This window comes from Cryptomeria japonica, chromosome 5, assembly GCF_030272615.1.
Source record: "Cryptomeria japonica chromosome 5, Sugi_1.0, whole genome shotgun sequence".
Taxonomy (NCBI): Eukaryota; Viridiplantae; Streptophyta; class Pinopsida; order Cupressales; family Cupressaceae; genus Cryptomeria; species Cryptomeria japonica.
The window spans coordinates 472,039,474-472,055,597 of NC_081409.1; positions in this window are offsets into that span (position 1 = coordinate 472,039,474).

Genomic DNA, 16,124 nt, shown 5'->3' on the forward strand with positions numbered 1-16,124 from the left:
TTCCAGAAAATACAATGGGGGATTGTGAAGAATATTGGGATCATTGGGGGTCCCTGTTTTTCGACCAACCCCCCAGAATCTAACATTTTAAGTTCCTAGAATTTGAAGAATGTTGGTAGCTCTGACCCCAAGCAAAACAAAAGACTTGAAGCAAGATGGCAAACTCCCCCTCATGGTTGGTTCAAAGTCAATTTTGATGGTGTTGCAAAAGGTAATCTGGGCCCTGCGGGTTGTGGAGCTATTCTTAGAGATGATAAAGGTATATGCATGGAAATGATTGTTGTCCCAATAGGGAGTCAAACAAACCATAAAGCAGAAGCAATCGCAACTCTCCAAGGAATTCTCCTTGCTAAAAGATGGAATTGCCCCTTCATATGGATTGAAGGGGATTCAAACAACATCATTAAATGTCTCAAAGGGACCTCTAAGCCCTCATGGTCTATCAATAATATTATAAAAGCCGCTAGAGACCTCATTAGCACTTTTGAAAAAAGTTACATATCTCATATCTACTGTGAAGCCAATGGGTCTGTTGACTAGGTAGCCAACGTCGCGGTCAATAAAGATGAAATGATTACGTGGATGGGAGAACAAGGACTCCTTGAGGATGTCAAACTAATCATTTTTAAGGACCGATATAGTAGCACTCCAAAGATTTTTTATGGACAAAACAATAATGAAATGGACTAAATGGAGTGCTCTGAGTTATTATAATATTGTCAGCACCATTTATTATAATACTCATTCTATCACTTCCCATGCTTTCTGGGTAAATTTGGTAGCTCCAAGAAACTTTCTGTCTAAAAATCTCTGCAAGTTTCATTTTTCTGCTCTGAACAACGAAAACATGGGAGGAAACAGACGTCGATAAGAACCTAGCAGCTGCAAGGAATGGAAGTAGAAGGAGGAGGTCTAGAATATTTTGTAGAAGGGTGGGTTTTCTAAATTTATGGAGAGACTCCATGGACAGGGTGGCACGGTCACCAGATTCTTCTGCAAAAACTGGAGAAAGGGCACTTTGAAGATGGGAGACCAGTCTGTTGTCATAGATGAAGATCTTATCGCCCAAGCTACGGGTCTCTGAAGGGAAGGAAGCAACTTCTATAGAGACAAAAAAGTGAGTAAGGAGGCCATTGACAGATATCTTGAAATTGATAAGGAGAAAAAGTGCCCGGTGAAGCTAAGTAAGACTTACTATCCCCCTAGGGCTTTTCTTAAACCATGGCGGGAGGTCCTCTTTATTATAATGTGTTATATTACATTGGATGGTAGATTTACTAAAGTATACGACTACCATTTTGTTTTGCTGAATCATTTTAGGCATGATGAGAAGGTTAACTTTCCTTATTTTTTGTTATGCTCTATGAATGCCACCATTAAGACCTATAAAGAGAACCCTATGGGGGACACTGCCATGCATCAAGGCTTAATGGTTCTTATTTATGACCATCTCAAGGCTAATTAGATTGCCTGCCCGCAGCCCTCTATTGAGTCTGAGGAGGATGGGTCGGACTCTGTTTTTTCTGTGGATCAGGGTTTCAACAGTGACCCAAAGAGTGACTCTGAGGAGAGTTTGGATGACTCAGAATTTGAAATTGGTAAGAGGAGGAAATATATGATAACCAGACCTTCTTCCTCAAAGGGCAAAAAAACTAAAGGCAAAATCCTCCAGATTAGCTCCTCCTCCTCCTCAGAGGTCTCTGAAGACTCAGAGAAGGAGAAACCCTAGGGTTCTCTGAAAAAGAAAACTAAAGTCCATACTCAGACTAGAAACAAGCATAAGAGAAAGGAGGAGAATGTGAAGGAGCTAGAGGCTCATAAGCAGGAAAAGATTTCAGAAGCTGAACAAAACCTGGAGAAGGTGACCACTAGAGAGGTTCATATGGTTGATGACACAGCTACTGTTGGTGACACTCCAAAAAAGAAACATGACAACTCCGGTAAGATTGATCTTCCCCCGAACCCTCCTTCTGAGGGTATGAAAGGTTTTATGGACACCATGGAGTGGTTAATAACTAGTTACAAGAAAGCTGTGGATGACAATAAGAAGCTCAACCACATAATTCAGATTCTGGAAACTATCAGCACTGGGGAAGGGAAGACTATGGCTGATTATATTGAGGATCTAAAAAATACTATTACAAAAGCTGAAAATATAAGAGACTCCTTCAACCCCAGATTTGAGAAAATAGAGAAAGACCTGCTGGAGAGGAAAACTGTTGCTGACGCTATGGACCAAACTATATCGGGCACTGTCAGTAAAGTCAACAAAATTGAGGATTGCCTCAAGAGTATTGCAGAGCAAAGTTTAGATATCCTGAAGGTTTCTGCTGGCAATACTAAAACTCTCATAAGCAAATTGGACGAGGATAAGGATACCCTGGATATTGACCCTGACACTGAAGGCACAGGAGATGGTCAAGGACCGAGAACTAGAACCAGAGGTAAAAAGATAGAAAAGAAGCCTAATAAGGACCTGGATGATCTCAAAGTTGTTGCGGCCACCTATGACTAGTTGGTGAAAAAGGCGAAGGACCTTCTGAAGACTATAACTATGTAGTGCCTTCCTAGTTTCTTTGTTGTTTCTTTCTTTTGTTGTCTTTTTGGTTTGCTGGCTTTTTTGCCAGTCATTTTGTAAGTGGTTTATATGCTCTAGACTCTTTGATGACTTATCTTAATTTCCTATGTTAAAGGTTTTGGGTCCTAAAAACCTATTTTTCTTAATTAATCATAACAATTCTTCCAACAATCTTGTTCATTCTTCTTCTAAGGACACCTCTGATATTCCTAAACCATCCTCAATCAATTTGATACATGTTAATGAAACAGTTCAAGGTGCTTGTCCTTCTCAAAATTCCCCTCGTAAGCATATCTTAGTGGTTCAAGGTGGTTATGCTAATGATTCTTTTTGCACTCCTAAGAAACCTATTAGTACTATGCAAGGAGGTTATCCTACTAAGAGCCCTTATGAGTATGCTAAGAAAATTAATGGAGAGAGTTATCATACGGTCGCTCATATCTACAACATAAGAAACAATAGGCAACCTAGTCCTCCTCCAGTTATCCCAACTTCACTTCCTTCCTCTCAACCTATTCTTCCACAAGCACCTCGTATATCAATTCTTAGTAAGGAGTATGATCTCATTGAACAACTTAAGGACACTCCAGCTAAGATTTATATTTTGGAATTGGTTCACACTTCACTTGCTTATCATGGGATGTTACAAGATGCTTTGAAAAACTTAGATGTCCCACCTGTAGTGGCACCTAATAACATGACTACTTTGATTGATCCTACGAACAAATCCAAAGCTCAAATTGTATTCAAACAATATGAGTTACCTTCTCTTGAAATCTAAAATCAATATGATCCTCTTATGATTGTGGTTATTATCCATGATAGTGCTATAAGACGAACCCATGTGGACAAGGGATCTAGCCTTAATGTTTGTGGTGTGGACTTATTGGATAAAATTAAAGTAGATCATTCTCTCATCGAACCTTCTTCTCTTACTATTCGAGGTTTTGATAATGTGGCTAAACAATGTCTAGGTGTTATAACCTTGCTTGTTAGGGTAAGTCATGTTGTGTTACCTACACCTATTCAAGTTATGCTTGGTAATTTGACATATAACCTTCTACTAGGGAGACCTTGGATTCATAGCATGCAAGTTGTCCCCTCAACTTTGCATAGGCAAGTCAAATTCATTTATAACAATATGACATACACCTTGCTAGCTGTCAAACCTCAAGAAGCATTAAAATTTGGATCTTCTTGTTCAACTACTTCCCATTATTCTCCCAATCCTTCTAATTCTTCAAATACATCTACTTCTTTTAATGATCTTGTTCCTTCTAGTACTCCCGGTTCTTCTACTCAATTGGAATCTCCTCCCAAGGATATCTTCTCTCCTGAAGAAGTGCTTGCAAATGATGATTGGGGATCTCTAGACTTTAACCCTACATTTGTAGGAGAATATAGATTATCTTGGAAAGGATCTAAGACTGAGAAGGAGAAATCAAAGGAGGAACCTAAAGAGCAACCTACTTTGTTTAAACAACTAAGTAACCACTTTGTGGTTGCTTCTAAATCAAATGATCCTTCAATTCCTTCCTCTAATTCATATAGCATTGAGACCTATGAGGCATCACCATCTCTTTCTGATTTGGCATCCCTTTATGGTCCTGATTTTCATATTTTAGCTAAGAGTGGCTATGATGGCAATGGTTGTGGTGCAAATGAACAAGGAATTAAAGTTCCTTTAGAACATAATACACATGAAGCTTCATTTGGACTTGGATATAACCCTTCCAAGCCCACCAAAGAATCTAAAAGACCATCTCTCAATGTGAATGCTATATTTAGTAGTGATGATAACCTCACCTCAATTAAATCATCTTCTACTTCTTTCAAAACTCATCCCCCTCATAAGGAAATCTTAGTGATGAACAAATCTCTTTATGAATCTCCTCAAGAGATTTCTAATCCCCCTTATGAGACCTTATCTTCTACTCATTCTAAAATCCCTTCTTCTAGGAATAAGGCTCTAATGAATTATACTTATCCCTCTCCTAGTATTTCTTATGTGCAAGAGAAGTATGACTTAGTGGCCTATTCTTCTCCTATAAACTTCTCTCTTTTTAAAGAATTTTTAACATTCGTCTTCTTATACGTGTTTCTAATCTCACTTATAGTAGAGCATTTAACATGTCATATTCAAATACCTCATTCAATATATCATGTCTTTAAATAACATTAATGGCTATTATGTTGCTCATCATTATGTGACATTGGTAGCTCACTTACTGGGGGTTCATTGTCATTCACGATGGTACAATTTCATGTGCAATCATACTTTTGGAAGTAACATAATAGCCTATTTCTATCCCATCTCTTCTCCCTATATATATAGGGGGCAAGAGTGATTTCAAACATCTCTCCTTCTTAAGACTAAAATTTCTCCTTTGTGAAGTAGTGTCTTCTATAAGGATTTCTTATTGATTGTAGAGGTGTACTCATACTTTAATTCCTTCTCTCATATCGGAACAAGCATCCCTAATGGGTATCTTATGTACATATCCTTAATTGAGACCTCCTCCTTGGTGTTGGAAGTCTTTGATCATTCATCAAGTTCTTTTCTTTATTGAGTGATATCTTTTATAATAAACCCTTCTACTTTGTGCACATGCATATCCTTGATGAGAATCTCTTGCCTTATTTTAGAAGAGTGTTGTTATAAATAATCTCTCTTTGATGTTATCTCAATCCTCTGCTTTTTTGAAAACTCTTGCATTCATTCGTTATAGAAGATGTTGTATTTGTATAAGGCAACTCCTCTTGAAGGTAGATGTATTTTGAACAAAGATCTCTTCTCCTCCAAGGATCTCCTGTACAATTATATAGCAAGATATATCTTTTCAACTAGCTTATCCTTGCTTGGATTTATGACATTGTTGCATGATGGATATCTTCTTGGTGTCAAAGGTAGGTATCCTTTTTCTACTTGCACACATATGCACGAGGTTGAGTGGAACTAACAATGTCTTCACTCTCCTCCCTTACATGGATCACCCAGATAGACTCGGGGGGCTAGTTTTCCATGTCCTTCTCTCCATGGATCACCTAGTTTTAGGGGCGACATGTCCATGATTCCTTTTCTCTTCTCATGGATCACCAAAGTGCATATTCATGCTTTCTATCTCTTCTTCCTTCTCTTTGCATTTGTCTCCATTTAAATCTTTCATCTTGTGTTAGAGAGCTCTCAAATCCTCACACTCTTTGTTGTGTTTCTTACCAAATGATTCTCCATTAATTTTTGATATTATATCAAATCTTCTTGTGAGCATTTGTCATCAATCTTCTTTCACAATTCAATTTGGTAAACATGATACCCTGTTTCAACTCACTAAAGTTAGCAAGCCGAAATAGGGGGGGCATATAGCTAGCCTTGAATTTTCATCACCTTCCTTAGTAAGAATTCAGGTGATTTTGTGATTTTATCTAACATGTGTTTTTGCAGGGTGCGGATCCTAACTGAGTACTGCAGATACCGCTTGGGGCTTCATCTGATAACTTTTGGATATATCCTTTTTCATGAATCTTTACTTTTCTTTACTTTAGCTTGCATATGCACGTAATGTCATATGACCGCTAAAGTAGGGGCTAAATGTAGTGTCGTAAATTGTGCACCCTTGCTAGGGTGGTACAATTTCATACTTAGGTTAGCACCCGCCTTAGTGTGTCTTGCATCTTGCATTTCTAATTCCCCTTTAGGCATTTAATTAATTAATTTAATTAAATATAGTCCTATTTCATCACTTCATACATCATAAAATTGGGCCCTTTACCCTAAGTGTGCCCCTTTTTTATTTTACTCCTCCAATAAATCATTTAATCATAAACCCTAATTATGTCCTATTTCTACCTTTAAGGCCCGATTTCGCATATCAAAACACCTCAAAATTAGCTGTAACTTTGGGATTCGCTCTAATATCATCAAATCTAACGACCTTGAAAAATTTGGTGAAAAGTTGGTCGGACCGTGGCGGGAATGCACATGGTCCTCGACTTTTTTCCTGAAATTTTGGGAGCATAATCCTATGATATTATAATACTTAACCCCAAAAGATTAGCAGGAAATTCAATTCCTAGGTTGACCTAAAGGCAGAATTAAGTCAAAATTAAGATCTAGGGTTTCATACATAAGAGCTCTCTTTCTTCATTTGAAGGGAACTAAGAACTATCTATCTATCGGATCTAAGAATCTAAGAGCAGGTTTTTGGAGCACAAGAAGCCTTCTATGTAGTGAAAGAGAAGCCTATGTGGAGTCTTCAACATTCAACAACATTTCATCAAGCATTCATCATCAATTAGGAGCCTTGAAGACATTGAAGTATAATAGGAGATCTAGTGGCAATATCTTTCCCTAGGGGATTGGTATGATTTCATGTTATTTTCATGTCTTTGTATGAGATTCTTTACATCAATTTGCATATTTACATTCATGTTTTAGATCATTTAGCATATTTGGTTTGAAGCATTGTCATTTACATTCACATTTACATTTAGGGTTTACTCTCATGCGTAGGGTAGCTCTAGTTTCTTTCATTTTAGGATCTTGCATCCACACAAGGTTCTAGCACACACATTTTCAGTACATTATCGGTTATTTGTGGAGGTGGAAATCACCAGCACAGGGGTTTGACTGAGGCAAAACCCTATATAGCCACCCAAACCTTCCCTTTTTAGTTATAGGTATAGAAACATGCATCCAGAGGCAGTTTCAGATCTGGAAAAGGCATCAGAACCACTCAGAAGTCTCAGAAGTGCAAAAATATATCAAGGACAGGGGCGTGGTGCCCTGGTCCTTCCCAGGACATGGGCATGGTGATAGTTCTAATACTAATTGTTAAGTACAGATGCCAAGCTAACAAGATGAGAGGGGGGGGTGAATAATACAAACTTAATCTTCCATAAAATCAATAGATTCAACCTCAGTAGCTTAAACAGATATATGTAATCAAAACTATAAAACATGCAACCTTAAGAACACATAATCATAACAACACTCATAACACCAGATTTAATGTGGAAACCCAAATAGGGAAAAACCACTGTGGGATTTTGGACCCACTAAGAAATATACTCTTCTAGAGTATGCTCGGTTAAAAGCAAATCCTATTAAAGATTACAAACACATTGCTAGATGTGACCTGGTTAAGGGATTTCCCTCAAATCTGTTAGGATCTTCACCTTGTTAGAGGTGACCTTGTTAAAGGGTTTCAAACACTCAATCAGAATGTCACCTTGCTAGAGGGTTTTACAAATAAGACTGTTAAGTCCACTCGGTTAAGAGATTTTTTGTCACTTCACAAAATAACAGTAATAAAAATATATCTGCAACTTTGCATCTAAAATGCTAAAGCAGATTCTTATTTGCTCAATACAATCTAGTCATAGGACTTATCTTGTTCCTCTGTTGGGCTCTATACTCTGTTAATCAAACAAGTCTTCAAGCTTTTGTGCTCGGTAATCACTATGTAGCATCCCTGTGCTTACACTTGCTCGCATACATTGTTTATCAACAGATCCTTATTTATAAACAATTTGCTAACCGCTTAATCTCCTTGATCACATATCCCATGATCAATCATAGCCATCAAATCTTCAAACTTGACCAGGTTCAATGTATCCTTCGATCTGAAAACATTTTACCTCGCCTTGGAACTTGTATACCTTTCTTGGAACTTGTGCTAAGGTATTGCAGTTCAATCTGAGCTGTAGATCTTTCTACTGATCTTCCATTGCCATAGATTCTTTAACAAACTTCATGCACGACATACCAATCATTTATTCAATTCCATCTCATCAGCTTCCTTCATTAAATATCGCTTTTAATCATTTAATGCATTCTATTATAGCTCGGTTGCAACTCGGTAAATACTGAACTTCACTCGGTAGACATTCCGCCTTCATTAACCGATAGCGATAACCTTAGGGTTTACCGACTAGGTTCCATTCTCGGTAACATAGTATAGTATTAACCTTACTATCAGCAACATATGTAGGATATCAAAACAATCTAAGCATCATGATCTCATCATTGTCTAACTCAGTAATAGTTGCCCATTGAATAATTTATTTCTCCCCTTATTCATCACAATCTTTCTGTGTCTTTTACCGATATCTTTATACTCATCAAATCATACTTCTTAAGATATGGCAACATCATACTGAATTAGAAAATCAATTTCTTGACATCAATGACAAAATAATAATATTAAGACAGTAAACATCCCTAATCAGTTATATCCATAATCATCAACAACCTTCTCAATATCCTTATTAAAATGCCAACAATCTCTCCTTGTCTGTTATAATGCCAACAATCTTCCCCTTTGGCATTGATGACAAAACCAATTGATTTGACCTAATTGATTCAGATTCAGATTGCTGTGAGATTCTGAAATGCTCTCCCCTTGTCATCAGGCTTCTCCCCATACATTAGTCTTCTCCCCCTTTGACAACAATGCCAAGAAGTAAAAGAGCTAAAACATGATTTCTTCCGCTGAGAAGTGAATTCCTTGCTGTTATGTGTCAACTCAGTCTCAGTCAGAGCATTATGTCTTCAATTCTTGTTCCCTGTATTTGTTTTCTGGCACACCTTTAGAAAACATCCTAAAGTGTGTAAATCAACATCAACTCCTAAAAGATATTCTTTAGAGTCATCGAATTGATGCTTTCACCGAACTCGGTCAGTGAGTAGAAGATAGGGGTAGGACCCCTAACTTGCTTCTGAGATACTCAAAAGTGTCCCTTGGCAGTGGCTTGGTGAAAATATCTACTATCTGTTCCTTTGAACTAACATACTCCAACACCACTTTCTTCTCTTGAACTTCTTCTCTAAGATAATGATATTTGATAGAGATGTGCTTTGTCTTAGAGTGAATAACAAGATTCTTTGAAATGTTAATGACACTAGTATTGTCACAGAATATAGTTACTGGCTCAATAACTTTCTCATTTATACCTTCCAACAGTTGTTTGATCCATGCTATATTGGTACAATTCAATGCTGCAACAACATATTCAGCTTCCGCTGTTGACTGTGAAACACATCCTTATTTCTTGCTAAGCCAACTCACTAGTCTTTCTCCTAAAAAGAAAGCTCCTCCACTTGTGCTTTTCCTGTCATCTATGTTGCCTGCCCAATCATCATCAGTATAAACTTTCAAATCAAAGTCATTTCCTTTCTGATATACTAAGCCATAATCCTCAGTACCTTTCAAGTATCTGAAAATTCTCTTGATTGCTGTCATGTGTGTTTCCTTGGGATTTGCAGAAAATCTTGCAACTATACCTACTGCATGTGCTATGTCTGGCCTGCTGTGAACAACATATTGCAACTTTCCAATCATAGATCGGTAAAGTGTCTCATTAACAGATGCAGATTCATCATTCTTTGATAATTTACAGTTGGCCGTCATAGGAGTACTTACTGGTTTTGAGTCCTCCATTCCAAATTTCTTCAAGATTTCCTTTATCTACTTGGATTGAGTAATGAAAATCTCATCTTTCATTTGCAGTATCTGTAGACCTATAAAATACTTTATCTCACTGATTAATGACATCTCAAATTCTTTGCTCATTTCATTTCCAAAGTTCTTGCATAAAGAGTCATTTTCACAAAAGATAATATCATCAACAAATATGGCTGAGATCAGTATTCCATTTTCATCATTCTTCATGTACATATTGTTATTTTCACTTGTTCTTATAAAACCAATCTTGATCAAATAAGAGTGCAATCTCTCATACCATGCTCTAGGTGCTTGTTTCAAACCATATAATGCTTTGTTCAATTTACATACCTGATCTTTATTCTTGTCTTCAACAAATCCTTCAGGTTGTTCAATGTAAACTTCTTCTTCTAATATACCATTCAGAAATGCAGATTTGACATCCATTTGATATACTTTGAAATTTTTGAAAGCAGCATATGCCAACAATGTTCTTACTCCTTCAAGTCTTGCCACAGGTGCAAAAGTCTCACTATAATGAATTCCCTCTTCTTGAGCATATCCTTTGCAAACTAGTCTTGCTTTATTTCGAATGACCTCACCTTTTTCATTCAGCTTGTTTATGAAAATCCACTTTGTACCGATTACATTTTTGTCCTTCGGTATTGGGACCAGTGTCCATGTGTCATTCTTCTTGATTTGATCAATCTCTTCTATCATAGCATTTATCCAATCTTCACTATTAAATGCCTCTTTCACTATCCTTGGTTCAAATTTAGATATCAGACATGTGTTCTGTCTCAGTTTTTTCCTTGTCATCACTAGATCATCTTTATCTCCTATAATCTAACTTGATGCATGATTCCTTCTGACATACTTGGCTAACACAAGCTCGGTAGGCTCTGTATGATCTTCTTCATCACTCGGTAACTGAATATCCTCTTTATTTTCTAACTCTCTCGGTAGGACTTGTCGGTTGAACATAGACAAATTCTTCATAATCTTCTGGTTCCTTAGAATTTCCTTCATCATTTCTTTCTGCAAATTCATCAATTTTCACATTTGCACTTTCTACTATTTTGTTAGATGATTTGATCAAACATTTAAATGCTTTACTTCTAGAGGAATAACTAAGAAATGTTCCTTCTTCACTTTTTTGATCAAACTTTCCATTTCTATCTTCTTTGTGTACATAGCATCTACTTCCAAAGATTTTGAAATAACTTACATTAGGTTTCTTGTCATACCAGATCTCATATGGTGTCTTCAAAGTTTCTTTCTTCAGTTGTACTCAGTTCAGGGTGTAAACTACAGTACTGATTGCTTCTCTCCAAAATGTTTGAGGTACCTTCTTTTCTATCATCAAGGTTCTTGCACAATCCACAATTGATCTGTTTCTTCTCTCAGCTATCCCATTTTGCTGTGGAGTTCTCAGTGTAGAGACTTATCTTTTTATACCATGATCATTGTAGAATAAGTTGAATTCATCAGAAGTGAACTCACCTCCTCTATCTGATCTAAGACATTTCAGTTGTCTTCCTGTTTCATTTTCAACTCTTGCCTTGTACCATTTAAACATTTGAAAAGCTTCTGATTTTTCTTTTAAAAACATAACTGACATCATCCTTGAGTAATCATCCACAAATAATATGAAATATTTATCACCATAATAACTCTGAACTTTCATAGGACCACAAAGATCAGTGTGCACAAGATCTAAAATTCCCCTAGAAGTGTAGGACTTACTTGTAAAGCTTGATCTTGTCATCTTACCCTTCTGGCATCCTCGGCACATAGCATTCTCAGGTTTCTCAAGACTCGATAGACCTCTTACTCAGTGCTTCTTGCTTATTTTGATCAGATTATCAAAATTTTACATGACAAAACCTTTTATGCCATAACCAGGTATCATCTATCTTTGCATAAAGACACTTATTCCAAGTTGAGTCAAGGTGAAATGTGTTACCTTTTGTTTGAGTCCTGGTAGCAGCTAACTTTCCATGCTTGTCATGAACTTTGACAATTCCTTTCTGAAATTCTATTCGGTAACCTATGTTGTTTAGCTATGCTACACTCAACAAATTATATTTCAAAACTTTAACCCAATAAACATCATTACATTTAGCATTGTCAAGAAGTGTTATGGATCCTTTACCTTTTACCGGACATGGTGCATCATTACCAAATCTTACATAACCTCCATCATAATCTTCTAATTTAACAAACTTGAGTTTATCACCTGTCATGTGATGTGAGCATCCACTATATATGATCCAAGAATCATTAGTATTTATGTGAGATATTAGGGATTTTTCTTCATACCTTTCTTCATCTGATCCATCTTTGATAGCCACATAAACTACTTCCTTTGTATCAGTTTCATCTAATTTATCATCATTTGATTCCTCATCGGCTATTAGGCATGACTTTCTATCTCTTCTTCTGAAGTCTCGGTGTCCTCTGTAATGATTATCTTTCTGTCTGTCATCTCAGTAATCTCTCTTTTCAATGGATTCTTTGTCAGGGCAATTAGAAGCCATATGTCCTATTCTATCACAGTTAAAACATTTCAAAGGCAAGTTTCCTTTGTACTTACCTTTTCCTCTCGGTAGCCTTCTGGCTAATAGTGCTTCAAACTCTTCTTGCTTTCTGATTTCTTCATAAAGTTTGTGTACCTCCTCCATGTTTTTGCGAAATCTTTCACTTGCTCCACTGTGATTCCCTTCAGAGTACTTATACTTTATATCATTGTAATCATCAAATTCATCAAGATGAAAAGAACTAAATGTAGACTCGATTTTATTTACCGAAGACCCACTATTATCAAAGTTACTTAACTCAAATGCATGTAGCTTACCAATAGTAGCATCCAAAGAAACTGGCATATTGGGTACAGACCTCAATTCATTGATTGCAGAGACTCAGATTGCATAAGCTGGTAGAAGGGTCTTAATAACTTACTTGTGACATCCTTTTCTTCAATGGTTCCTCTTGCTCCTTTGATTTGATTGACAATCTCCTTTAGTCTTGTACTGTACTGGGTTATGTTCTCACCTTCATTCATCCTCATAGATTCAAGTTGTCCTCTTAGACTATCCACTTTTTCTCTTTGAACATGTTCATTACCGCCATACACAGATATGAGCTTGTCCCACATTGCCTTGGCATCATTGCAGCCTTCTAGATCATTAAACTCCGAGTCGGTCAATGCAAATGTTACTTCAATCATTGCTTGAATATGTTCTTGCTTTGCCTTTATCTCTTCCATTGTCAATGGATAGGTGCTCGGTGTAATGAAATCATTCTCCAGATAATATACAACATATTCTCTAACTCCTGATAAGTGCAGCTTCATCCTTTTCTGCCATGTAGAGAAGCTTGACTTGTTCAGCTTCGGTGCATCTCTCTTAAACATCTTTGGATCTTTGCCTCAAGTACCTTTAAACTTTTTCTTCCGGAGTCCAAAGCTCTAATACCAATTGATAGTTCTGATACTAATTGTTAAGTACAGATGCCAAGCTAACAAGACAAGAGGGGGGGGGTGAATCATACAAACTTAATCTTCCATAAAATCAATAGATTCAACCTCGGTAGCTTAAACAGATATATGTAATCAAAACTGTAAAACATGCAACCTTAAGAACACATAATCATAACTTCACTCATAACACCAGATTTAACGTGGAAACCCAAATAGAGAAAAACCACTGTGGGATTTCAGACCCACTAAGAAATATGCTTTTCTAGAGTATGCTCGGTTAAAAGCAAACATTGTTAAAGATTACAAACACATTGCTAGATGTGACCCGATTAAGGGATTTCCCTCATATATGTTAGGATCTTCACCTTGTTAGAGGTGACATTGTTAAAGGGTTTCAAACACTCAATCAGAATGTCACCTTGCTAGAGGGTTTTACAAATAAGACTGTTAAGTCCACTCGGTTAAGAGATTTTCTATCACTTCACAAAATAACAGTAATAAAAATATATCAACAACTTTGCATCTAAAATGCTAAAGCAGATTCTTATTTGCTCGATACAATCTAGTCATAGGACTTATCTTGTCCCTCTACTGGGCTCTATACTCTATTAATCAAACAGGTCTTCAAGCTTCTGTGCTCGGTAATCACTATGTAGCATCCCTGTGCTTACACTTGCTCGCATACATTGTTTATGAACAGTTCCTTATTTATAAATAATTTGCTAATCGCTTAATCTCCTTGATCACATATCCCATGATCAATCATAGCCATCAGATCTTCAAACTTGACCAGGTTTAATGTATCCTTCAATCTGAAAACGTTTTACCTCACCTTGGAACTTGCATACATTTCTTGGAACTTATGCTAAGGTATTGCGGTTCAATTTGAGCTGTAGATCTTTATGCCGATCTTCCATTGCCATAGATTCTTTAACAAACTTCATGCACAACATACCGATCATTTAATCAATTCTAGCTCATCAGCTTCCTTCATTAAATAACGCTTTTAATCATTTAATGCATTTTGTTACAGCTCGGTAAATACTAAACTTCACTCGGTAGACATTCCACCTTCATTAACCGATAGCGATAACCTTAGGGTTTACCGACTAGGTTCCATTCTCGGTAACATAGTATAGTATTAACCTTACAATCAACAACATATGTAGGATGTCAAAACAATCTAAACATCATGATCTCATCATTGTCTAACTCAGTAATAGTTGCCCATTGAATAACTTATTTCTCCCCTTATTCATCACAATCTTTTTGTGTCTTTTACCGATATCTTTATACTCATCAAATCATACTTCTTAAGATATGGCAACATCATACTGAATTAGAAAATCAATTTCTTGACATCAATGATAAAATAATAATATTAAGACAGTAAACATCCTTAATCAGTTATATCCATAATCATCAACAACCTTCTCAATATCCTTATTGAAATGCCAACAATCTCTCCTTGTCTGTTATAATGCCAACATATGGTGCCCTGGTCCCTCCACTTTGCAGTCAAATTCGATAGGTTGCAGACTCAAGACCTCTAGTTTGTAGTGTCTCAGTTGCAGCCTCCTGTCTGCAGAAACATGAAAGTGGAGTGGCACCCTGGTCTAGGCTAGTTTTGTTCAATTTGCAGCATTAGGTACACATCCTGAATCCTCCCCCTTTCATACTTTCAATATCTCAATTTCATATCTGCAGGTTTGTTCAATTCTGAGTTCATTTGTGCTTCATTTTGTATCTCCTAGTCTAGGTGACCATTCAAACCCTAGTTTTTCTCATCATTTGCAACAAGAGGAATAGAAACCCTAAGAGGTAATCCTTGTCTCTCTCTTTCTCACAAGAAGTATCCAAAGTGATCTATCTCCCTAGGCTCTTTCATATTCCCAGTGTGTTGGCAAAAGTGGGATTAGGTCCTAGTCACCCGATCTTGCTTTTCCCGCCCCCACACCTACTTGCAACACCATATTGAGATGGAAACAATAAAATTGATTGAGTCTGTTAGATCATTCTCATTTTCTTCCACTTGTAAAGGTGATACAGGAGCATCCTCGGTTCTTGGCAATCTTGCATCAACCAAAAATATTTCCTTTCTATTTTGCTCTATGTTTTACAATTTCAGCATTTCATTATGCATTTTTTGACATTGGCTCACTGGATCTCGAGGAGTTGTATTATGCTTGAGGACTTGATCATCTACCTTATCCCAAAACCGTGGAGCATTTGGATCATTTTTCGACAAGTTATCGCTATCAGTTCTGAGACAGTTTTTTGGTATCGGTTGCTTGGACCTATTTGCATTCGTAATCTACCGAAATCTATCATATCCCTTCCATAGCTTGCATAGACTTGAGCATTGATTCTGATGTTCCTTGGTGTGTGGCCAACCTTCCCTTTGATCTACACTTCATCCTTTGGATTTTCCTAAGGAATTTCTTTGGTGGAGGCCGACCTTGTCGTTTTTACACGTTAGGTCTTGTTCTTTGGCATTTGATCCTTTTTTGGGCTGACCGGATCCCCTTAGATCGTATAAATCATTGTAATTGAGCATTAGAATATAGATAAGTTAAGATATAAAATATAGAAGATAGATCTGAAGATTTAAGGTCCCGATTGT